The following is a 27,217-nucleotide window of genomic DNA, read 5'->3' as shown; positions in this document are numbered from 1 at the left end:
AGAGTGATGCTGGGTATTTCATCACAGTAGTGAATGGGTATTGGATTCCGCTATGTGTTACTCTGTTGGCACTTGAAGATGAATAAACTCAACATGGGTTTTGGCTCCCCTGGAGATTAAAAATGCAGATCTGTTCATGTAACTACCCTATAAAAGTCCTTAAAGATTAGTTCTCATTGCCCTTAGAATAAAGGACAATATTCTTACCTGGCCACCAGGCCCTGTGTGGTCTGGCTCTGCTACTTCTACAGTTTCAGCTTGTAGAGCTCTCCTCCAACCTCTCTGCGTTCTAACTGCAATAGCCTCACAGCCCTTTGAAACTTCCACCTGTCTCTCCCTTCAGAGTTTTCATATAGGATCTTCCCAGTCTGGGGAAAATTCATTCTTGTCCTGAGTAACTGCTGCTTCTTTTAGGCCTTGACTGAAATGTCACTCTTCAAAGATGCCCCCCGTGAAAACACCTCAGCAAAACTGAGTCTCCCTGATGCATTCTCTTTACAGCACTTACATTTAATTTTATCATGGTTGGTAATTACAGATTTATCTGTAACTGCCCAAGAGCTGCCTCTGCCGTGAGATTGTAAACTCTATGAATTCAGAAGTCGTGGTCTATTACTTTTTAACATATCTCCATATCTTCAAGGGCTGAGCTGAGTACCGGGCACACAGTGGGCAATCATTAAGTATTTATTATTGTAGCCAAAATAAGGGGAACACTCTCCCTCACCCCAAAAAGTACCCAACGGGCTTTTATCTCTGGTCCCTTGAATGGCTTAAAAATCCAATAACAGGTTACTACAAAATGTACAATATGCCAAGTAACTGAGAAAAGGGAAGGGTGTGTCAACCACGGCTTTCATTGAAATTGTTTCGTTTTCTGTTCAAGAAAACTTTCCTGTAAATAGTATGAAAAAATCATGTTTTCTGGTAAGGAACTTACCTGCATTTAGTAATTAGTCATCAATTGTGCATTTGCAAAGCACACCCTTTTAGATCTATTCCTTATGATAAACTGCCAGTTTATTAAGGGAGGTGTTGGGATTTCATTATCAAAGTGAAATGTTGCTACACAAAGTGTGAGCACACGTGTTCTATCCAGTGATTCAGGTCTTCTTTGCCAGAACTACTTTGCCATATTTAACATAGGGCTTTGACATAGATTTTTAAAGCCCAAAATACTATTTTAACAACAACAATTATTATTACTACCACCACAAAAGGCCGCATGTCTAAATCCAGGTGTTTTTAATCAAAATAAAAAGATGAAGTAGCCAACCATAATAGAAGGCTATTCTGGGACCAAGTCTCAGGCAATTGGTTATAACTGATTGCATCAAGTTGAAAGTCAAAACCAAGAAGATATCTCAATCAGGCTAGGCAATCTACACAGGGCTCATGGGCTAATAATGATTTTATATACTTAAATGGTTGAAAAGCACAATAGAAAATATTTTGTGATATGTAAAAATTAGTATGAAATACAAATTTCACACAACGATGCCCATTCATTTACTTGTTACCAATGTCTTCTTTCACACTATATATAATGGCAGGGTTAAGTAGTTGCAATAGAAACTTTCAAATTTTTGAAATTTGAGGACTGTAATCCTCAGTAATATATTTAATTTATTTATTTATGGCTGTGTTGGGTCTTCGTTGCTGTGCGCGGGCTTTCTCTAGTTGCGGCAAGCAGGGGCTACTCTTCGTTGCGGTGCATGGGTTTCTCATTGTGGTGGCTTCTCTTGCTGTGGAACACAGGCTCTAGGTGTGCGGGCTTCAGTAGTTGTGGCTCGTGGGCTCTAGAGCGCAGGCTCAGTAGTTGTGGTGCACGGGCTTAGTTGCTCCGTGGCATGTGGGATCTTCCCAGACCAGGGCTCAAACCCATGTCCCCTGCATTGTCAGTGGATTCTTAACCACGGCGCCACCAGGGGAGCCCCCTCAGTAATATATTTTACACTGAGAGCTATATATTCACACAGACACACAGCTGAAAAGTTTCACAAAACAATCTTTACACTAAGAATTGAGCAGAACACAGTAGAACACATTACGTTTCACTTAAACAATATTTCTAATGTTATTTCTGATTCTGATCCACTAATGATTGCTACTCATAGTTTGAGAAACATTAATTTATTTGTTTTATCAATCCTGGTTGCATAATAAATCACTTAGGAAGTTCTTTAAAAGCTACTAGGCCCTACTCCAGAGCAGTCAAATCAAAATCTCTGGGTACCTGGGTATTGGTCTCAAGAAAGAGCAAACAAATACCCTCTCAGGGTGATCTTATTGAGGAGCCCAAGTTGAGAACTAATCCCTTTGCTGCTCAAAGCCTGGTCTTCAGAACAGCAGCATCAGCACTTGGGAGTTTGTTAGAAATGCAGAATCTCAGACCCCAACCCAGACCTACTGAATCTACGTTACAAGATCCTCAGATAATTTACACGCACGCTAAAGTGTCAGAAGCACTCATGTAAACCCAGAAAAAGTTTGATTAAGCACTGCAGCATTAGGTTATACTCTCCTTGTTGCTGTGGAAAAGACAACTGACATATTTGCCTCTGGTTAGTATTGGATTTGGACCAGTAAGGGCAAATGTGAAATGGCAAAGAGTAAGATGTATCCAGAAAGAAAAACTGTTTCACGGGTGGGAGTTTCTACCTGCAGGAGGCCATCCAAGTCCAAAACAGGGGAGTCTGGGAGCTGGATTCCAAGAACATAACAAGAGTGACTTTGATGTACCAAACCCAACCAGACATCTAAACTGGATCCAAGTGTGTTCTAACCCTGCCTGCCTCTCTCCTGCTACTGCAGTGGGACACATGACACAGCTTTCTCTAATCTCAACCTCTGCACCTGGGCCAGAACCAAACTGATTTCTAGGAATCAGAGTACTGGCTCTGCTACCATCTATTTGATCAGAAACATCCATGTTTTAGAAACCAAGCTCTCTGGTGCATCCCAGTGAGATCAAAGGCAGAGTTTCTGAGTTCTCTCTGGTTGCTGAATCTGAGGCTTCCCAGGGACACAGTGAGTCACAGAGGAGCCATGGAGGGGTGAGGTCTCCAGCAACCTACACAAACTCCTTGGCAACTGGAACCTTGGACGGCAAGTTTTCCCTCTGTAATTTCCTCAGGCCTCTTCTACAGTTTAAACTATTTGTGTTCTCACAGAATTTCCAAATGCTGGTTTTACCCTCCACTGACCTGAGCGATTCTGTTTGGCGCTGTTGTTAACTTTTTAAGTGCTGGCAAGAGACAACATTCACTTTAGATTTTTGCTTTGTTTTGTTCTGTTTTGGGTGGAGGGAGAAGACGTGAGTGGAGATACTGGATTTAGAAGCACGCATTGATAGAAATTCGATCAAGTAACAAAAGAACTAGATACGAGTATTAGAAGCCATCTTTTTTTCCTTCATAGCTCCCTTCCAAGACAAATAATATACAAACGATAAGAAAACAAACAAAAACCAGATCTAATTTAAAATGACCACATATGAACCTCTCTGGAGAAGTTTACACAACTTCCCTTGGATGTTTTTGCTCTCAGTCCCACTGGTGGGAGTGTGCAATTCCCAGGGCAGTGGTTCTCAAAGTATTGGTGCCAGGAGAATCCACTTCACCTGGGAACTTGATAGAAATGCACCATTTTGGGCGTCTTCCTAGACCTGCTGAATCTGAAGCTCTGGGGCCCAGGTCCAGCCCTCCAGGTGATTGCAGGCATGCTAAAATTTGAGGACCCCTGTTCCAGGGAACAACTGAATTCACACCAACTATAATTTAAACTGGTCTCAAACACAGGTTGAACTTTTTGGAAAACAGCAACTTGCTAACGCAAACTACCTTTGGAAAAAAGTTGAATTTGTGAAAGACGATTCTTATTCTAAGCATAGACAGATTAAGATCAACTTTTTATGGTCACCAAAGCACTTTTCCAATCAGAGCTTAAAAAGTTGTATAAACATTGCCAAACCTTGTTAATCCTCAGAGTCACCTCATGGGTTGGTCATCTTTTGTTGAAGATTATGTACTCCGATGGACATGAATCTGTCAGAAGGAAGAGAACAAGCTGCTCTCACTTTGCAGTTGAATTTTAACTCCAGTCAATCAACTAGGTAAATTAATATCTATTTGGAAAGGATTAAAATACCTCCAAACAAAGAGGAGTTCACCAGTCAAGATTTAGTTAGCAGAAAGAAACCTGTTCCCACAACTAGTGCTTTAGAAGCCAAAAGATAAGCAAACCTGACTACAAATACAAAGACACAGGCAGTGTCCTAGATATGTTCGTCCAGTGAACCATAAAATATGGCCTAGCATGAATTTCTGAACAAAGTGAAGACAGAAAGTTGCTGCCCAATCCTTTGGGACAGCAGTATTTCCTAAAGGAGACCAAGCCCAACATCGATATAGGCTCTAAGCAGAAATATCTTTTTTTTTTTTCAGACGTATACACTTCCTTTATCGAGGGTGACAAACCAAACCAAAACAGAAAAACCCCAAACATGTAAAAACCCAGGGTGCTAGAAATACAAACTCAGTTCATTCAAATTCAAGCTCATCCAGACCCTGGTCACAAGCCCTCGTGAGGTGCATGTGAGCACCAAGTCAGGGAGAGGGGGACAGGAGTGAGGCCAAGAAAGGGTGGGCAGGGGGTCCGAAGAGGCCCCCTAGTGATCACCCTCACACCGGCACCTCCACCTTCCCAGTGATGGTGAAGACCTACCAGGCCCTATCCCTGTGACCCCCACCCCACCCCTGGCCAGGGCTTCGAAGGCCAGTCCCAAATGGTTCTACCCTCCCTTGTTCCATCCTCACTTGCTCAGGCTCCTCGCCTCACTCTTCTCCTCCTCCACTTTCTTCTGCGATTAGTAGCAGGTTAGGATACTGTATAAGCCACAGTGAGGCTGGGGGCCAGGGGAGGCAGGGTGGAGACGGAGTGAAGGGAGGAGAGGAAGAGCTGCCCAGGGGCCCCCTCTCTTCATGGAATCCCAAACTGCACAACCAGCTCCTCTTGTGCGTCCACGCGGATCGGAGAAAGTGCACCGTAGGCATAAGCAGCTATCCTGGAGACGTGCTGCCAGTCGGCGAAGGGGACAGGCTCGCTGGCCAGCACTCGGTGAGGCTGGCTGGTGAGGGACGGCCGCGGCGGCAGCTTCTCCCAGTGGGTCAGGGTGCCGTACTGCCTCGCCCGGTCCACGCCCTCGTGCTGCTCCGTGCCCTGGGAGTCTGCAGCACACACGTCGATGATGTTGCCGGCTGTCTTGGCGAGGATGGAGGAGAGCAGCGCCTGCTCGTCGGTGCGAGCGGAAGGCAGGCTGGGATAGTTGGGCTCGGCTCCGTTGAGGGCTTTGGTGGGTGGGCTGCTAGGGTCCAGCAGCAGCTTCCGCTCCTCTCGGTCCTGGTCCGAGTCCTCGGTCCCGCTGCTGTAGCAGCACCCCATGGCGGGGGTCGGGCCGGGCGCTCAGGCCGCGCCGAGGAGGGACGGCGTCCGTCAGGAGCCCTTCCGGTCACATGACCCGCGCCTGCCCAGAAATATCTTGAGATTACATTCCGTGTATGAAGGGTTGCTAAACAACAACAAAGGGCTAAGAGGCAAATGATTTTCCATTTAGAAAGATTTAAGAAACCAAGGTTAAATTTTGAGTAATGTTTTTTAAAAAAACAACCTACAGGGTTTAGTGGAAAAGAGGGAAAAGTAAATTCCAAGTGGTGAGAATTTCTTTCTTCCTGTAATTTACATACCATGCATTCATTCATCAGTCTGTCATTTGTTCATCCCTTCCCTTGTCCTCTTCACACTTTGAGCTCTCCTTGCCTAAGGGGTTGAAAATCATCATTGGTGGTAAGTATTCTGACTTATTATTGATAACCAAAGGAACACAAAAGGTTTGGTTATTTACAAGTTGTGTGATATTGAACAAGTTATTTAAGTTCTCAAGAGCCTGTTATTTCTGCAACAAAATTATCATACTTCTTTTATATGGTTCTTGTTAGACATCCCATAAGTCCTACCAACAGGATTTCCTCTTAATGAAGTAAAATATTGTAGGGAAGTCCAGCAAACATTCATTTGGGTATTTAGTTTTGCTTTGCAAACAATATCAATATATCAAATATCTTTGTTTATTCTAGATATCCTTTAAATTCAAAACATACAAAGAGGAGTTATTCCCCCACCCAGCAAAACCTCTACTCTTCAGTAAGAACCTAAATGGTTTAGTAACTAAAATTTGATGTGGGAAATACATTTATCATTTCCGTCTTTTTCTCTCTCGAAAAAAAAAAGCAGCCTGTACAACAGTATGAAAATGGTGCAGTCATTTTGGAAAATAGTTTGGAGATACCTCAAAATTTTAAACAGAGTTATTATATGACCAAGCATTTCTGCCCCTAGGTATATACCCAAGGGAACTGAAGACATATTCACAAAAAACTGGTACATGTATTCAGAGCAGCATTATTCCCAATAGTCAAAAGGTAGAAACAATACAAATGTCTAATAACTACTGAATGGATAAGTAAAAAGTGGTATATCCATACAACGGAATTTTATTCAGCCAAAAAAGGAATGAAGTACTGATACATGCTACTCATGGATAAACCTTGAAAACATTATGCTGAGTGAAAAAGTCAGTCACAAAAGTCCACATATTGTATGATTCCATTTATATGAAATGTCCAGAATAAGCAAAGAGACATAAAGTAGATTAGTGGCTTCCAAGGTCTGGGGGAGTGACTGCTAATAGGTACAAGAGTTTCTTTTTGGAGTGATGAAAATGTTTTAAAATTGATTATGATCCTAGCTGAACAACTCTGTGAATATACTTAAAACCACTGAATTGTACATTTTAAAAGGGTAAATGTTACGTTATGAATTTTATGCTAAGGTAAATTATATCTTTTAAAAAAGGCTAAGAAATAAAACATTGTATATGATATGACTCAAATTTTGTGGAAAAAAAAGTATATGCATGGAATAAAGATTGAAAGGAAACAAACAAACAAAAAACCTCTACTCTTTTATCAATATTTACTAGTTTATCAGTGTCGATTAATTACTATTAATCAAGCTAATCATATCTAGTGCCCTCTTTATAACCTGACAAATCCATGGAACATCACAATCCTACTATTTCTCCCTTTGTAACACTTCCCTTACTGCCAACCCCTTCCATTTGCCTCATCCTCTTGTGTCTGGACTATTGCAATAGTCAGTTACATCATTTTCCTGCTTTCAGTATCTTTTTCTAGTCAATCTAGTCTTGATAGTATAGTGGATGATCAAACAACCTTCAGCACTACTTGCAGAGGTTTGACACACCCCACCTTTTTATAGTTACATGAACTTGGACAAGTTATTTCAATACAAATAGATCCTATTTTTTCACCTGGAAAATGGGTATTATAAAAGTATCTACTTTACATATATTGTTTTGAAAATTCAGTGATATAATCAATATAAAATACTTATTGTGCTCAGTTCAGAGCAAGCACTATGTAAATGTTATTTTATTCATTGCCCAATCTTTCTAAAGCATATTTTATCATGTTATTTCTTGCTCAAAAAAATCCAGAATACTTCCCAATACCAACAAGTTAGATTCTAGAATGTTCATAAATAACTGATAATTTTATTGGAAAACAGGTATTCCAGAAATCCCTTAGAGTAGTGCCCTTACCTTAAGCAACTATGTCAACTAATGCAAAAATGGAAACTAATATTTGGATGCTAATACAGGAGAGAAAAATAGGTAAATTAAAAACACCTCATAATGCAACCTGGAGGACCCATGTGCTAGGAATCCTCTCCATTTCTTGCAGGTACCATGTCATTTTTGTCCCTAACTAGCCATTGCTTAAACTTCTGAATTTACCAGTTCTAACCCACCCTGCTTTCACACCCTCTGTCACAACTCTGTGATTGTTTTTTGGTACTCTACCTAGTTCCAAAGAATTTGAGAAAGCTTACTAAAGTGTGTACAGAATGAGACAAAATACGTAACACACTGTTAAATAAAATTAAATTGGAAATGTAGCCAAATGAGCCCTCTTAAAATCTAGGATGTTCAAACTGATTTTCCCTGTGTGTTTGTCTGACCTAGGCCCAATAGAATGTATGTATCTGTCTCTATATTTCTACATCTACATCTATATATAAATTAGGCAGGCAAGTGACCCATGGGGCGGGGGCTGGAGAATTAGTTTATAACATTTGATGACCAGTAAATTGCTGATATACTCAGGTACTCAAAGTTCCTCCCAAAGGTGAGTCCATTGCTCTACTAAAAATTGGAGCATTTTAGGGAAAAACTGACACTTTACTTCCAAAATAAACTTTGAATTTGTTCAAAATAAAACTAAAAGTCTTTGAATAAATGTTGAAATCAGGAGAAGGACTGCAGGTATTTTAAAATAATCTTCTGAAGGGTTCACAGAAATATATGTGGGAAACCTACAGCTCAGTTTCACAGAAGTCAATTATACGATGAACAGATTAGCTGAGACTTAGAATGTAGGATTATTTTTCAAGAAATTAGAACAAATCCACTTCTCAGTATAAAAAAGAAAGTGAAGATCCTTGCCACACTCTACTGTAATAAAAATATTATGAGAAACAGAGAAAAACTGTTTTAAATATTCACTGATGGGTGGGTTGACCACATGTCCTATTTTGCCTGGGACAGTCCAGGTTTATATCTGTTGTCCTGGTGTGATTGTTATTAGTGGTCCCTCTTGATCTTAAGTGTCTTCCTTTAAATGATAAATTTTATATTCACTCTATAAAAGTAAATATGTTTTATATATATTACTTTTATTATTACACATTTTATATGTTGACTGATTAAAATGCTTATTTGCCCGATTAGCAGAGCTCTAACTGAAACTACCTGCTTGGGTTGGAAACAAATCAGTTTACCTTTCTAAATGGGTGTTGCTTCCAGGAGCTGTGAGGGCTTCCAAAGTTTGTATTATGTATAATGATAAAAGTTCTGTGTGCATCTGGAAATTCCAGAGCCTGGTAGGAATTACCGTTTGGTTCTTTCCATTGATAAAACACCTCTGGGAAGGGCTGGGACTGCTGGCAGGAGTGCAGGGCTGCTGGGAACAGGAAGCGAAACAAAAATCCCCTTGAGGTAGGGATTAAGGGGAGTGTATTAATCTCATGCCAGTGCCCTTCACAGATCCTAGAGACATCAATACATTGAAAGGTCACAAGCTGACTGTGAAGATTAATTAAATCCTTAGGTTCATTCTCTAAATCCAGTTTCTCAATTTTCCATAAAAATAAGTCTTTCCAAGTCTTTGTAACTTTAAGATCTCTCCTGTTCATGAGCTGTGTAGAAAATCAGTGGAGGGGCTTCCCTCATGGTGCAGTGGTTAAGAATCCACCTGCCAGTGCAGGGTACATGGATTTGATCCCGGGTCCAGGAAGATCCCGCATGCTGTGGAGCTACTAAGCCCGCGAGCCACAACTGCTGAGCCTGTGTGCCACAACTACTGAAGCCCATGCACCACAACTACTGAAGCCCACAAGCCTAGAGCCCGTGCTCCTCAACAAGAGAAGCCACTGCAGTGAGAAGCCTGTGCACTGCCACAAAGAGCAGTCTCCGCTTGCCGCAACTAGAGAAAACACATGTGCAGCAACGAAGACCCAACGCAGCCAAAAATAAAATAAATAAATTTATAAAAAAAAAAAATCAGTGGAGACTTCTGGGAGGCTGTAGGGAGAGGTCTCACACACAGCCAGTGGATTGAATATTTCAATGGAATACTGCTGACTTGCATATATGCAGGAATTACCCATAGCTCCTTACACAGATGTCTCCAGAGATAGTTCTAGTTTGTGCCACCAAGTCCTTTCTGTGTTTCATGAAACTGCATCAGAAAACTATTAAAATGGATAATAAAGACAGGATTTTTTTTTAAAAATCAAAGTCTCAAGCTATTTTAGGGGAATAACATCCTCACTTTAATCTCAAACTTCACATACACATTCATGAATAAAATATGTAAGTGATGATATGAGATGACATGTGAGACCATTCTTTGTAAAGAGGTTATACAAATGTAAGACGTTATTATGGTTAAAATTTCTATATGTACGTATCTGAGTCCTCCAGATTCCTTGGGGTGCATGGCCCCCAGCGTCGAGAGCTGAATTGCAGCTACACCAGTTGAGGTGATGTTTACCCTCCTGCTCTCTGAGTAAGTGGGTGGCAGGTGGGGCAAGTGTTGTAAGGCTCCTGTGCTCACTTCTCCCTCCTTAGCAAACTTGTTTTGGCTGTCAGGTGAGCGAGTCAACTTCTTCTCAAGACAGCAACGAGGGGAGGGCTTGGGTCAGGAGAAAATCCTTGCACTGATGACCTGGCTTCTTCCCCCTCTTTGCACAGCAATTTCACCTCAACTTGGGTTGTACTTATCTTTTGTTATGTGAGTTCAACATTTATGCTTCTAAAATTGAACTTCTTGCTCCTGAAGCCCAGAGAGTCAAGTGGCAGGGAAAAGAAGAATCAAGGAAAAAAGACAAAAACAAAAACAAATATTAGGGTGGAACAGAAAGAAAGCTAGAAGAGGACAGAGAGGAAAAGATTGAGGTGGAAATTACTATTGGGTAAAGATCTCAATTGTTCTAGGTTTCAGTTTCCTCTTCTCTAACACAGGAATGATCGAGTAAATAGCTTTTAGAAAAGTTAGGAGGATTCTGTAAGAAGAAGTATAGAAAAAAACATGAAGCAGTGCCTGGTATATTACTAGTAATCAGTAATTATTATATTATGTTATTATAACAAGGCAATTGAAACAAGGAATAATTTTTAAAAATCAGATGTGTATCAATCTATCTTTAGCCAAAGATAGATCCTTGTTTAAAAAAAAGAAACAAACCGGGACTTCTCTCGTGGTCCAGTGGTAAAGAATCTACCTTCCAATGCAGGGAACGCGGGTGCGATCCCTGGTCAGGGAACTAAGATCCCACATGCCGCGGGGCAACTAAGCCCGCGCGCCACAACTACTGAGCTTGCACGCCTCAACTAGAGTCTGCATGCCGCAAACTACAAAGCCCACGCATCCTGGAGCCCACGCCACAACTAGAGAAGAGAAAACCCACATGCCACAAATAGAAGCCCGCACACCACAACAAAGAGCCTGCGTGCTGCAACTAAGACCTGACGCAGCCAAAAATAAATAAATAATAAATAAATAGAAAGAAAGAAAGAAAGAAAGGAACCATAATCCCTACTGTTGCTGAAATGTGTGGTATAGATGATCTGACCCTTGCCTTCTGGCCACAATTCTTGGTGCCCCAAACCCAAATATACAGTGAGTATGTACAGATTTTCTTCCTCTGGATCCCAGTTATGAACCCATGATTCTTGTGTGTGTGGCCATAGGTCTTTTATCACCCTTGGTTTACTTTTCAATAAAAATGACATGATTCATCAAATAACTGAGGGCCTTTTGCAATGGAAATAATTAGAAAGTAGCCAGAGATGCCTCATGGGTTACGTCTGATCTCACTGAAGAGTCACACCCTGAGTCCTAAGGGTGCTAGGGGCCAGGCCTGAACAGCTGCCACCTGGGTTCTGGATTCAGCTGGTTTGATTTTGGATGGTGTAAGAGGCCATAGAAAAAAGATAGATCATAAAAGGATTTAAGAAATCCTTTTCAATTATAGGTGTGCTATTTTCAAAATAACCCTGCTTTCAGTGAGCTCAGCTCCACCCAGATGAGAAGTCTGTAGCCAGCAAAAGAGAAATGACTTTGTCAAAGCTCTGTATATAGAAACATGGAAGAAGGAAGCTGATGCCTCTATCTTTACCCTCGGGTGCCGTGTTTATATAAAGCAGGCAATTATCTAGTTACACGTTGAGCCAGCAAACTCCAAGAAAAATATCTAAGGCATACCAAGTCCTCCCTTATGATGAATCTCTGAGGGGTCCTCTCTGGTCTCTTGAATTCCTGTTCCTACCCCAGCTGAAGGAAATTCCGTGCCTCATTTAGTTATAATCTTAGTTACAATCTAGCTATAGAAGCAGATACAAGTGGTATCCAAGGCATTCTGTCAATCAAAGAAAAGAGTTAGCAATTGGGAATGTGTTTTTCACATATCCAAAGAGCTAAAGACACACCATATGCCAGGGAATGGAGAAATACCTATTATCTTTTCCTGTACTGTCTCTTGGACCTCCTTGGGTCCTATATGCATCCATCTTGTATAGGTCTTGTGTGAGGGACCTGCTATAACGTCAGAAGACCATTATGGAAGAGAATAAATCATGGAAAATTGGAGCTGAAAAAGACATCCAGAATTACTATTGGGCTCAGTGGTTCTTGTTGCTAGCTGTATATTAGAATCACCGGAGAAATTATATAAAACTGCCAATACCAAGTCCTTACTCTAAGAGATTCTGATTTAATTGTTCTGGGTTAGAGTCTGGGCTCAATTATGGTTTTAAAAGGAAAGGATAAATGTATTAATAAATGCATAAGTAATCAATATATTTGATTAAATAACACACATGTAAATTAAACACTTTTCTAGAAAGTTGAAACAAGAGCAGGTATTTTGAGCTCTGATCTTGGTTTACTCCTTTTGGTGTTCTGAGCACCCAGTTTACAATGGGCATGAGGGGTTGCCCCATACCACCACCAGTTCCCTGGGGATATGAGTTGGGTGTCCTACAAATCAATTCAAATTTGATACTTTATCTACCAGGAGAGAATATCAGATTCCAGAGATTAAGGGTTCAGTCCCACAAGACTGTTTCCACACCCCAACCCCTGGACTCCGTTTCAGATGCCATAGCAAAGCCAGGTTGTCACCTGTAGTTCAGACCAACTGGCTACAGACTGGAGGTTCCAATGACCCCCTCCTTCTTGGGTAAAATTAATTTGCTAGAGTGGCTCATAGAACTCAGAGAAACAATTTACTTACTGGATCACAGGTTTACTATAAAAGGATATAACTCAGGAACAGCCAGATGGAGAGATTCACAGGGCAAAGTATGGGAAAGGGAGCAGAGCTTCCATACTCTTTCCAGGAGTACAATCTCCCTGAATCTCCCTGTGTTCGCCAACCCAGAATCTCTTCCAATCTTCTCCTTTTGGGTTTTTAAAGGAGGCTTAATTACAAGGCAAGACTAAGTTATTGGCCATTAGTGATTGACTCAACCTGCAGGCCCTCTTCTTTCCCTGTTCTCATCCTTAGGATAAGGGGGTAGTTGTCACCTCATTAACATAACATTGCTCTCATCACTAAAGGAACTCTGTGCCAGAAATGGGATGAAGACAAAATACATATTTCTTATTATAAATCACAATATCACTGTCTTCTACCTCACTTTGGTGAACTGTACAATGCAATCAATCAGAAAATGAAAAATTGAGTACTGGCTCAAAGGTGAACTCTGAAGATGTCATTAGAAAATCAATGGCAGCTTTAAAAACATGTCCACAAATTCTTTGATAGTCCTTCCTTTATGAGGTGGAGCCTAATTTCCCTCCCCTTGAGGATGGATTTAATAACTTGCTTCTAACCAACAAGAATAAAGCAGAAGTTGTGGTGTGTGACTTTGGAGACTAAGTCATAAAAAGGCCCGGTGGTGCTCTCCCCTCTCCTTCTCATGAGTGCACATCACTGGCTCTAGGGAGAACAGCTGAAATTCGTCAGGACACACAGGCAGCCCTGCGAAGCCCACGCGGTGATGAACAGAGGCTTCTGCCAACAGCAATCTGAGCGAGCCATTTTGGAAGTGGATCCTCTAGTTCTGGTCAGCCCATCAGATGACTGCCACGAGGTTGCAGCTCTGGCTGACAGCTTGACTGCAACCTCTTGAGATCTCTTGAGCCAGAAGCTCCTAGCTAAGCTGCTCCCAGATTCCTGACAGTCAGAAATTGGGGGAGAGAATAAATAAGTGTTGTTTCAAGATGCTAAGTTTCTGTGTAATTTGTTATGCTCCAATACATAACTAATACAGTAATACATGACCCCTGGCCTCCACAAGTTTGCAATGTAGTTGGAGAAGTAGGTTACAGCACAAAAAACATAACAAAATATGAAAGCCTTTAACTGTTCTGTCATATGAAGAGGACTGCTGTACAGTAGAACCAGAAGATGATATACACATCACAGTCTTTGTGAACTGAGTGCCCTAAAGCTAAACAATTCAGAGCCTGTGCGGCAACACAAAATAGTGGATCAGCTAGAGATAGAGACAGAGACAGACAGATGGATAGGTAGATGGATGAGCCATTCCTTGGGAATCTTCCTCGTGGTTGTGAGTTGTCTGAGGCCAATGATGCAACTAGTACATTAACCTGGCTCTTTAAGTAGCTCATTGAGATTGTGTGTAATATGCTACTAAAGCTGACAGCTAATCAGCCAGATTACTACATAATTTTAGTTACGGTGGTTGATTCATCATTGTGCAAGCTTACTTTTCCAGGCTTTAATGCTAACATTGTTCTTGCCCTTGTTTATTACTGTATATTGTGTTTTTCTTGAACTGTACCAGCAGTGCACCTTTAACCCCCATTTGTATGAAACGACCCAGACCCTGCTAAAGTTGATTGAATCAGAGGTTGAAACCCTGATTCAAACTGGAACAACCTGAGATTCATTTGCAGGAATGAAGAATTGGGACTTGATTGAGGTACTTTCTTAAACGGAGGATAGGTTGGTATATTTTGTCAGCCACGTTTTCTCTCATAGCTACCCGGGAAGCACAGAAATCTAGTCTGAAGGGAGAGAGAGGTAGAGAAAAGAGTTCCATACCATGACCAGTAATTTTATAATAACTTGTCAATTTCCTCTTATCACAGAAGCTGGTTATAGGTGGATCTTTCTGCAACCAAAAGAATCTATCACACTATTCATGATTTTACAGTTTAGGCTTATTAACAATAAGAATGACTTGAACTTTGTCTCTGGCATATTACAATAAGGTCCCAAGAGCAAAGCATCTATTCTCTTGCACTTTAAATGATTTTCTTTTTCCTAAATTGAATAACTTCCCAGAGAAATGGCACAAGTGAAAGAATTTATAAACATCTGCCTAGCTCATGTTATTGGTTATTTGTGTAAAAATTTGTCTTATTACTCACACAAGATTGTTTTCTTACCCTTTGGAAAAGAATAATCTATGATTTCCTGTACGTAAAAGAGCCAGGGAAAATTTTTTATTCTGATCTAAGTTGTTTCTTCACTTTTAATTATAATACCTACTATTGCCCCACTCAGCCAAGAACAATCTGACCTGGTGTAAAGCTTTAGAATAATTTTGATTAAAAAAAAGTTTTAATAGCAACAAGTCAATCTAAATCAGAAGGACTGTTATACTCCCTTAAGTTATTCAAGAGATACAGATAAAGAAGTTAATAAGATAAACCTAAACAAAGTTTGAAAAACTATAACATGCCTTATAAAGAAGAGTCAAATTTGACTTATTATAAAGTCAAATAGGAACATTTTAATTTTACTGTATATGATTAATTTGATGGCTACAAGCAAAGACTAGGAAATCCCTCAGTACCTCCCTCTATTTATTTTTCCAGCAGTGTTTGTATGATTTTGAATTCCAGAAGAGCTGTGAGGTCTTTTCATCATGGTTTTTTTTTTGTTTGTTTGTTTTTTTGTTTCCGGGGAAGAAAAATATCTGGTTTAGTAGTGACGTCTGGTGTAAGAGATTGTATTTCAGAATATTTCAACTCATCTTTGGGCCATTGACCTCAGGTCTGAAAATTGCAAGATGTTTCCTCATGTAGCTTGTTCTTTGGAGCACTTCTCTTTCATAACTCTAGTTTCTACCCCCAGGCTTTCTATTCTGGCACTGAGGATTTACCTTTTCATCTCAGGGAATTTTGAAGGATTGTAGACTTGTATCGGAGTATCAAGTAATATTGTGTTAATCTTTTACGAAAACTCTTAAGTTCTTATTTCAGCTTCTCTCTTCTCTAGAATTTTCATCATAGCCATGTTTATGGTTTCTTATTCTTAGTATTAATAGTTTCCTATGGTGGCTGGTGATGATTCTATTGGATCATTTCTCCATCATTTTTTGTTCTTTACAAACACTGAAAGGATAAACACAAACTGAGGCAAGGATATTAGCTTTGGAAGTGTTTGATTCTTACCTGGAAATTGAAGTACAGTGGTGAGGGTTGGCAGGAAGTAATTTACTGGGATTGTGGGAAGAATAGCTCTGCGTGAGTTAAAATGATAGCGCCAGAGAGGTAAGACAGAGAAGGCAACAGGTGGCTAGGATGGTAAGAGGAGGGTGTGCATAAAACATGCCCCAGATAAGGGTTGGTCACCTGAGATGGTGTGATTATGGAAAGAACTGAGTGGTATAGGCTCTTGGTGTTTACCTAGATACACTCCTTCATGGTGCACAGTTCAGCATATTTCCTGGCCCCTCTTGTACTCAGTCATGTGACTGAGCTCTGGTCAATGAACTTGTAGTTCTGATCACAACACATCCCATGAAGATTTCCACTCTCTCTCTCTTTCCCAGGCCACTCTGCTAAAAATGAAGGATTCTGAGGGTCTGAAAGATGATGCTACCACAAGATAGAAGGAGCTGGGTCTTCTGAGTCATTGTTTGGAGGGGAGGAATATTGAATTTTGCAAAACAAGAAATAAACTTAAGCCCCTGAAAGTTGCTATTTGTTTCTTACAATAGCTAACATTAATTATCCTGAGTAACATAGTATCTCTTTGGTTACGACATTGTCTTTGATATTGTCACAGTAAGAGAATAAAAGAAAGAATAAAGAAGTCGAAAAATATTACTCAAGAGAGAGAATATTCAAGGGGAGGGGGGTGGGAGGAAGAGCAGGAGAAAACAGATGGCATTGGGCATGGAGGGCCTCCAGAGACAGAAAACATTTTGTGGATGTACTGATCTAATTTTAGAACGGAGCAGGACACCTCTCAATGAACCTCAATTTGTATAAAAGTAGACTGACTTACTTTCGACAACTATAATTAAAAGAATATCTATTTCATACAACTGTAAATGAAGCACAATCTATTAAGTTTATTTAAAAATATAAGATAGGAAAACAAATCAAAGAACTATAAAGTTCTTAAATATAAAAAAAGATTTTTTAAAACAATGCTGAGTTATGCTACATGTATTTCAAAATAGGAGAGGCTGGAAGCTCTGAGCTTGCTGAGTAGAGGGTGCTCTGAGGATGATGGGAACCGTATGAGGAGAAGGTTTGGATTGCATGCAATTAGATATGAAGCATGCTGGGCCTGGGAGTCCAGAGAAAGTGGCAGGAGAGGACCCGTTTTTCCCTTTGCTTTTTAGTACTTAAATACAGTGACTTAAAAGTCAGTTTCTGTGCAACAAAAGAAATATTTAGTGATCAGATTTGGAAGAGTTATTTGAAATTTCCAAACATCTGAAGGGTAAAAAATTAGAGCTAGCGTTTTTCTTTGAAATATAGCACAGTTGTTTATTTTTTTTCCCTGAAACATGTAAGAAATCCAAACATCTGAAGTAATACCCCAAATGTTCACTCTTCGGTGAATAACCACCAAATATATGTCATTATCTTTAAAGTATGCTAACATTGTGGCACCCACTGATTGGGATAAAAGCACTCCTTTGTTCCGTCTATAAACTGCCAGTGACAGACCTTTCCTGTGGGTTGGGGCTTCCCTTTTCTTTTCCCTCTTGCTTTCCACACACAAATTCAAGATTTCCTTAGGCTGAGAGGGAAGTCTAAGAGCTTATGAGTAGGGCTCCCCAAGGCTCTATCGCCCATGGCTCCAGTGGTCCCAAGGCTCAGGGTGGTCACTGTGAGTCAATCACTGTGGTCTCCTAATATCATCTATGAAGCAGATTATAAAAGCAGGTAATTTCCTCCAGGAACAGGGTTTTCAAGGTCCTCACCTCAGACTCTAAAAATCTCACCAGCCGGGGGTAGGGGTGGGTGGCGGAGAGAGAAGTAGGTAGAGCACAGAAGATTTTTAAGGCAGTGAAAATACTGTGTATGAGTTAATAATGATGGATTACATCATTATATATTTATCCAAACCCAGAGAATTACAACATCAAGAGTGAACTGTAAGGTAAACTTTGGATGTTGGATGATTATGATGTGTCAGCGTAGGTTCCTCGGTCCTAACAAAGTACCATTCTGGGGAGTGATGTTGATAATAGGGGAGACTATCCAAGTATCAGGGCAGGAGGTATATGGGAAATCTCTGTCCCTTCCCCTCAATTTTATTGTAAACCTAAAACTGCTTTTAAAGATTGTCTTTAAAAAGATCTCACTAGCTATAATTGTTTCACTAGAAATTGAGCAAAAAAAAAAAAAAAAGAGGTGTCTTAAATACCACCTGTGCTAAATTCAGGGCTAAAATAATTTCGAAAAAGCTATATACTTTCTCTGATTTCAAAGATAATACGTGTTCTTTGCAGAAAACTTGAAAAATACACAAAAACCAAAGAAAAAATGGAAAATCTCTGAACACTATTATATGTGTGCATTTGTGTGTCTGTGAAGATGTGTGTAAATATATACTTACATTGTAAATGTAATATATAAATGTATATGTTATATATTTATATACATATAATATGGAAATATATTTTTATATTTATATATTTGCATATATGTAAATATGTAGAATTTTACTGTATATAACTTTGTTAGCTATAAACTTTGGTTTGTATTATAAAAGTTGTCTTATCATTCATATTTTTAAAAATAAATAAATAAATTTATTTATTTTGGCTGTGTTGGGTCTTCGTTGCTGCGCGGCGGGCTTTCTCTAGTTGCGGTGAGCGGGGGCTACTCTTTGTTGCGGTGCGCGGGCTTCTCACTGCATTGGCTTCTCTTGTTGCAGAGCAAGGGCTCTAGGCACACGGGCTTCAGTAGTTGTGGCACAAGGGCTCCATAGTTGTGGCTCATGGGCTCTAGAACGCAGGGTCAGTAGTTGTGGTGCACGGGCTTAGTTGCTCCGCTGCATGTGGGATCTTCCCGGACCAGGGATCGAACCCGTGTCCCCTGCATTGGCAGGCAGATTCTTAACCACTGTGCCACCAGGGAAGTCCTATTCATTCATATTTTTAAGACACTCTAAAAATATTCTCTCTCAAGTGACTTCACAAGAGCTTTCTTCCTACATTTATTTCACTGTCCATAAAATTTGTACCGTAGAAGGGCACGTATCGTGTATAAATTTCTAATCTTACCCCTGTTACATTTTTCTTTAAAACAAATGATGGTCTCTTCTTTGAAATGAAGCTTTAGAGTTATTAGAGAAAACTGAACTACAGCTCATCAATGTCATCAAAAGGAAGCTTATAAAATCTTTTACTATGTGTACTTCTTCGCATGCCGTGAACATACGTACTGCCAAGGTGGTCATTGTAGAAGCCACATTTTAAAAAGCCTACCTATTTGGGAATGAATTTAATAGTTTGCACCATTGTCTATGATTCTTTTACACTCCCTGAAGGGTCAATTCTTGCCTGAGGGGAATCAGGGTTCTCCCTGTTTTTCTCATAATACAAATGATAAACGATAAACCATTTTAATGGTTTCCTATTTTATTGGAAACCTTGGCACTGTCAAAATCTATTTATAAAGAATGCTCACATAAGTCACTTGTAAGTATGTGATGACATGCTGAGCTTAATTTTTACTTTGCCTTGAAGCAGGCAGAGTGTGAGCAATTCCCCACTCTGCTTCACATTACACAGTTTAGTCCTAAAACAGTAATCAACTATTGTGTATTCCAAAAGTCATACAGGGCCTTGGTTTCTACAGATTGTACCATATGACAACTGGAATCGAGTTGATGAAATGCATGAAATATATTATATATCCGATTGGCATTTTTCCACTCTGAAGGTCTAAGTGTTCAGCAACTATGCTTTGGAGAAGGTGTAGATGCAAAGAGAAGTACAAATCACTGAAGTTAAAAGGCTTGCCATCTTTAGAGAGTTTCTAGTTTGTGGTCTCAGTGTTATTTATTGCGATCTAAGTCCTGCAAAGAATGGCTGTTCTCCAAGGACAGCAAAAGCAGTCAAATAGCTTATATGCTGGAAAGTGAAGGAATCTTTTAATTCCAAATGGACAACCCTGTATTCTAGAGATAATATTTGAGCAAAATACAAAATCCACTGAACTTTGCCTATAAACTTCTGTTGATTGGATGAGATAGGAGTATATAATCTCAAGTACGGTACCATGAAACCAAGAAAAGTAAGCAGTTGTATGTGTTTTAATAGAAAATATAAGCTACTCTCTTGTAGAAATGAAGCAGCAGGCTAAATCCAATAGAATTTTAGAAAATTTTGGGCGTTTGCAAAGAGAGCTTTTCAGAGTAATCATTTAGTGAATAATTCTGTTTCTAAGCTCACCTTTAAGTAAAATAGGCAGACATTAATCTAGAGTTGTACCATTTTCCAACACAAATCTTTTGTGTTCCAAATTTGTCAAATATTTTATAGTGCTTTTGTCTTTTACTCCTTGACTTAAATAATTGTATTGCAAAATAAATCCAATTTACCTTGTCTTTAAAGCATGTTCAATTCCTACTTTATTTCTAATAACTGCATCTACTTGTGATCCTTCAAAAAATAAATTTCTCCACCTGATGGGATTCATTCCTTTTATTGTTTGCTCTATTATGAAAATCCAGTATATGTTCTATACATTTTTCTTTAGTTGTAGAGTATACAATTGGTCATATTTATTTGTATAAGTTCCTTTCAAGTCCAGGAAAGTAATTTCCTTATAGGGTTTCCTAGCTATTAACAAGCAGAGTCTACTAGTCTGAATGTCATAAGGGAACTGATCACTGTTTAAATAAAATAAATCATTCTTAAACTTACTATGAATAATTGTTTGGACTTGCTAATTTGTTCACCCCTAACAACTACTTCAGAGAACCTAAAGGGAGGAGGAGGAGGGGGAGGGGGAGGAGAAGGAAGAAAGGAGGGGAGGAGAGGGGAGAGGAAGGGAGAGAGTATCACAAAACCTCCTGAGCTGAGGCGAGAGCAAAAAGGTTCATCCCATCTCACCTCTCGTCTCTTATCTTATATCAAAATAATTCACCCACATACAGAAAAATCTTGCCTGTCTTTGCCAAAAACACAAATTGCATTGAGAACACTTACAGTTAAGTGTCTTTCTGCCTCATTTATGCTGAAAACATATTTAGTTTGTTGGTGAAAATCCTAGAAGGTAGAAAATACCAACTGCTTTTCATTTCCCTAAAGGCAGTAATGGAGTGGGGGTATTTATTAAATGAGTTTCTAAAAATCCAGTGTGGATTACATAACCCATATTTCAACACTCAGTGGGGAGGATATAGGTGGGAACTGTGAAAGGAAAAAAAATTACCTGGTATTTCCAGCTACAAAGTGGAAGTGATGTGAGGTGAGAAGAACATGCTGACCGTTTTGGTCCTTTACTTGTTCCGACCACGATCAGCACACAAAAGTGGGCCTTTCTGGCTCTCAAATATCCCCAAGCACCTGAGGCACAAATGCAGGTGCCTGCATCAGGGCAGCTGAGGTTGGGAGGGGAGAGATTCTCGTTCTGGGCTGCAGATCTCCAACCTCAATCTGTTCTTTGGGGACAGAAGACCTTCCTTGCTGTGAAGAAGTTAGTGTGACTGAATTCTGTAACAGTGCCTCTAATGCAGTGGCTAATCCAATCTAAGGGTCAACATCTCTGTATTAAGGAGTAACTGCAACATTTTAGAGCTGTTATCAGCCTTAAACAAACCCTGAGGATAAGATAAAAACACAAAGAGAAACATTTTCTATTGCTCTGCTCTCCCTGTCTGGCTGTCTAGCCTCTAATGCATGCTTTTGTACCTGAGCCTACAGCTCATCTCCAGCAGCTGAATCATGATCAGGTGGTGACTTAGGCTCTCAGGAGGACTGGCTGAACATCACACATCTCCATTTTTTGTCTTTTTTCTCTTTTCCTTTTGATGAGCAAGCAGGTGCACTTCATCTTAATATAAGCTAAACTTTTACAGAATCCTTATATTTTTTTTGGTTTTTTAAAAAATTGAAGTCTAGTTGATTTCCAATGCTGTGCCAATCTCTGCTGTACAGCAAAGTGACTCAGTTATACACGTACATTCTTTTTTCATATTCTTTTCCATTGACTATAGTTCCCTTGCTATACATTAGGACCTTGTTGTTTATCCATCAGAATCCTTATTTATGTTCATTGCAGCACTATTTACAATAGCCAGGTCATGGAAGCAACCTAAATGCCCATCGACAGAAGAATGGATAAAGAAGTTGTGGTACATATATACAATGGAATATTACTCAGCCATAAAAAGGAATGAAATTGAGTCATTTGTTGAGACGTGGATGGATCTAGAGACTGTCATACAGAGTGAAGTAAGTCAGAAAGAGAAAAACAAATATCATATATTAACGCATGTATGTGGAACCTAGAAAAATGGTACAGATGAACCGGTTTGCAGGGCAGAAGTTGAGACACAGATGTAGAGAACAAACGTATGGACACCAAGGGGGGAAAACTGCGGTGGGGTGGGGATGGTGGTGTGCTGAATTGGGCAATTGGGATTGACATGTATACAGTGATGTGTATAAAATTGATGACCGATTTAAAAAAAAAAAAAGAAAGAATCCTTATTTCTAATCAAACTTTCTCACATGGAGTGAAAAATGTGATATACTTTATTTAAATACATGATTCTAATATAAATTTTCAGAAATTGTTTCTCATATAAAATAAGTGTGCCAGTATGAGGAAAAGGGGAAACGGTAAATAGGAAGACAAAGGGTAAAGATCCAAAACCTTCTTTACTATGTGAGCAGTCTTAAAAGCTAAGACAAAAAGGGAGATTTTGTAGAATTAAACAAATGTTTTTTCTCTCTTTCAAAATATTTTATACAGTTCTCATTTATAGAGTTTTAAAATACTTGGACCAAAGATAAATTCAAATAAAATCTGTTCATCTTTCTGTTCATCCTTACAATCTGGCAATTCTGTTATATAGTCTATAGCATCTACACAGGCAAATTGTGATTTTTGAGCAATTTATCAACTATTTTTGGCTGACTTTAAAATGTTTATTTAAAAAATTAGTTGCTTTCTTCAAACATATTTTTGTCCTCTGCCAGAAAGAAAGTCTACTTTCCACAGATCAGTCTTTATCTTGGATAATGACAAGAAACAATGACTTTTGACTCATAATCTTTTGGGTTGTCTTGAGAAATCACGAAGTGGTTGAATATGGGAAGGTCTTGAATCTTATCCATAATAAGTTCCTAATAGCATGGGGTAGAGGCATTGCTCAGTTATGAAGATGATAGTGTGTTCTTCTGAACCTTGGACACTAACAATTAATCTGGTAGACACTGACATCTTAGCTTCAGAGTACAATTAGTCTTATTCCCTTGGCTCACTAAGATTAGAAATTATATATCTAGGTTTGAGTGTTACAATGCAGACCATTATTTCAAATATATTTAGTACGGGCATAATGAATCAACCATGAAATGACACATATATACTTCTTTGACTTCCTACTGTGGAACCAATTAAGTATGAGAAAGATTGTAGATTATAACCCTTTGGTTACAAAATATTCATGCATATGTAATTTCCCACACAAAGCCCTTATGACTAACAGGTCATGGAATAACAATGAGATATGATGAGTAAACATCACCTCTTGTTGTCTATGTACTTTTGGTTTGGCCTCCTCCTTGCCTAGTAAGCCTTAAAAAAATTATCCTAGTTTGAAACTTGTTATATAGACTACTGCCAAAATGAAAATGACAAGTTTTTCATAGTCTTCAGTGGTTTTCAAGACTCCTTGGATGACTAGGAAGCAGAATGAATTACATATATATAATTCAACAAATTATAGCTTTGGAAATGAAAGCTGTTGGTAATGTGAAGATGATATGGCATCTGATTTGTGCAATAACTGACATTCATTCGGATTCTTAAAGGCAAAACATCTGTAAATAAAACTATAAAAGATCAAGAAAAATTATGCTCTAATTAGCTATCCAAATAGGATAATTATTTTTCAGTTGAACGAGTATTTATTGGTCATCAATTTTGTTCCAAGCACTGTGCTAGGTGCTCAGGATACCAAAACGAGTAAGACGTAGTTCCTGCTCTTCAGGAGCTTACAGTCAAATGTGGGTTTCTCTTTTGGGGTTCTGCAGATGTCATTAGGGGTTCTGTGAGAGGTTAACTAGGAGTTCCAGAAGAGACTGGAAAACATTTAAAAAATTGTTTGAACTTCCTTCTCCATGCAATGCTAGCACTTGCAGTGAAGAATAGTGATCAAGCAGTCCTGTTAACAATTTAAAAAATTGTTTATTTTATCGTGGTAAGAACACTGAACATGAAGTCTACCCTTCTTACAAAACTTTAAATGTACAATACAGTGTTGTTGCCTATAGGCACAATATTGAAGAACAGATCTCTAGAGCTTATTCATCTTGCCTAACTGAAGCTTTATGTCTGTTGACTAGTAACTCCCCATTTCTCCCTGCCCTCAGCCCCAGGCAACAACCATTCCACACTTTGAGTCTATGAATTTGACTATTTTAGATACCTTATAAGTGGAATCATGCAGTATTTGTTTTTCTGTCACTGTCTTGTTTCACCCATCAAGAAAGTGTTAAGGCAACCAGTGGAATGGGAGAAAATATTTACAAACCACATATCTGATAAGAAATTAATCTTTAAAATATAAGGAACTTCTACAACTCAATAGCAAAAAAACTAATAACCTAATTTAAAAATGGGCTAAGGATGTAAAAAGATGTTTCTCCAAAGAAGATATACAAATGGCCAACAGGTATATGCAAAAAGGCTCAATGTCACTAGTCATAACGAAAATGCAAATCAAGAGCACAATGAAAAATTACCTCACACCTGTCAGGATGGCTAATACCAAAAAAACAAAAAACAAGTATTGGTGAGGATGTGGAATGCACTGTTAATGGGAATACAAAATAGCACAGCTGCTGTGGAAAACAGTATGGAGGTTCCTCAAAAAAATGAAAAATGATCCAACAGTCTCACTTCTGAGTATTTACGAAAAAGGACTGAAATCAGTATCTTGAAGACATTGCACTCCCATCTTCATTGCAGCATTATCCACAATAGCCAAGACATGGAAACAACACAAATGTCCAACAGATGAACAGATAAAGAACATGCGGTGTACACATACAATGAAATACCATTCAGTCTTAAAAGAAGAAGGAAATTCTGCAATGATTTTGATGAATGTACAGACTAAGGATATATACTGTGGAGCAGGATGACGGACAGTGTCACATACTTCATGAATCAGCTTTTCAAAATATCTTTTTATCGTGTATTGTAAACCGTAATGGAAATTATTATCTTGATTTTCCTTGCTTTTCTTGCTTTGAATTCCCAGAATTCTTTTATTCTTTTTTCAATCTTTCTTTTCCTCCTTTCCCTCCCTCCCTTCCTTCTTCTTCTCTTTCTGTTTCTCTCTCTCACAAGCATACACCCTTACCTTTGAAATAAACATAATCAAATAAGTGATGTTGAAATGATTTGCATTGTCTCTTCCCTTCATTCTTGTTACAAAACAAATGGTATTAATACATTCTTAAATTTTTAAAAAATATCAAATTTGTGATTTTGCTCATAGACTCCTAAAGGCTAATCACAGGGAAAAGCATAGTTTACCCTGCTTAAGTTGGAATCCTTTTATCTGTTAGAAAACAGTGAGTACTTATCTTTTCTCACAGGACCAACATACCATTTCATGCCCTGCGAATGCTAACAATTTCCTTGAGCTGAGTCTTTCTAGGGACTTCAGCGCTAACCTTGGTGCTCACAGCACTGCCTAAGCTATTGGGCCCCATTGCTGAGTCCCTGGCAGGGGCAGGCTGGGAACTGAACTGAAGCATCCCATAGTGCTCCCAAGGACCATGGCAACAGTGTTTGATAACTGCATCCCATTGTCATAGATGATGGGAAACAAAGTTATTCTCCATTTGCTTCTTTTCCTGAAACCATGTAAGTTACTTAAGTAAAAGATGTTTACTAACCATAATTGTTAAACTCTTTTATCTCCAGTGTAGTAATTTTTAATTAAGAGGGTTGCCAAACTTGTCAGGGTGATTTGAATAGTTACAGACCACAATAGAAGTAAAGTTTCTTCCCCCTCAGGGCTATTATTTCTTAAAAATACTGTGCATGTATTCATGTATTCATTGTATGTGCTAGCTAGAAAGCATCTGGGGCTTTCTAAATTTTTGCAAAGGTGAGTTTGGTTTTCTATTATGATGTTAAAATTATTTTGATGAGTGAAAAGTTTAGGTAGGTGAGATGTATTGAATAACAACATCAATGTACCAACTAAATCTTACCAATAAGAATATCAATCACCTGTATTTCACTAGTTAGTCAATTAGACTAAAAGAGATTCAAGATAATGGAAGAGTTCCGAGCCTCAGTCACTTGGTCCATTCTTTAAATATGATACTTATAGGCAATGTGGTCCTTTGACTTACATCCTGCTAGAGCAGTACTGGGGAACTGGGTCCATGCCATTAACAATTAAAAACCACATGAAATACAGGATTTCCCATGTTGCTTTCTCTGTTCCTATCAAGGTCAGGCTGTCTAGAGGAGATCCACTCTGCCACCCAGCTGTTTTGAAAACTCAGCATTACCTACTGATCTGATTGAGACCTACCCTCAAACAGATCTACCCAGAGTACTTAAGGCTAAACTCAAGGCGGATCTTAAGTGCCGGTAAACACAAGGCTAAGTTGTTTGGGAGCTATATTCCTGAATAGCATTTTCTTTTTCCAGCCATAACCCCATTGCGTATTTAAACTTCTCTGGTCAGATTTAGGAACCATGGAAAGTATTAATTAAACCCTAAAGCACCTCAAGAGATTGAAAGCCAACACAAAGATACAGTTCCAGAGTGAAATTCATTCTGGGTTTTGCTTACTAAGATTTTCATTTGCCTGGGCTCCTGGCTTGGTTGGAATTCTGTGGGCTCTACTTCTGCTCCATACCTCAACTGCATACCTGTCTGCACTTGCATCCAAATTAGGAAAATCCTTTTTTTTGGCCTTAACATTCTAAAAGAAAAAAAAAAGTTGAGAAAAAAACTAAAGCAACAAGAAAAACAAATTTTAAATAATTACAAAAATGCAGACGCAGAGACATTTCCCAAA

The 27,217-nt window shown here is 39.0% G+C and overlaps 1 long non-coding RNA gene and 1 pseudogene across 2 annotated transcripts in view; one reads left to right on the top strand and one right to left on the bottom strand.

The window, feature by feature from the left end:
• The window catches only part of LOC309622620, a 1,071,855-nt gene that overhangs the window by 1,002,272 nt on the left and 42,366 nt on the right, over window positions 1–27,217 (top strand). The gene's annotated exons all lie outside the window — the stretch shown is intronic.
• On the bottom strand, window positions 4,450–5,524 carry LOC309622480 (ragulator complex protein LAMTOR1 pseudogene; annotated as a pseudogene). Its single transcript has one exon. The product of its transcript is annotated as a ragulator complex protein LAMTOR1 pseudogene (transcript).

This window comes from Balaenoptera borealis, assembly GCF_965194805.1.
Source record: "Balaenoptera borealis genome assembly, chromosome: 2".
In the NCBI taxonomy this organism is placed as follows: Eukaryota; Metazoa; Chordata; class Mammalia; order Artiodactyla; family Balaenopteridae; genus Balaenoptera; species Balaenoptera borealis.
The sequence above is the reverse complement of the archived record's forward strand: the minus strand, read 5'-3'. Positions and strand labels throughout refer to the sequence as shown.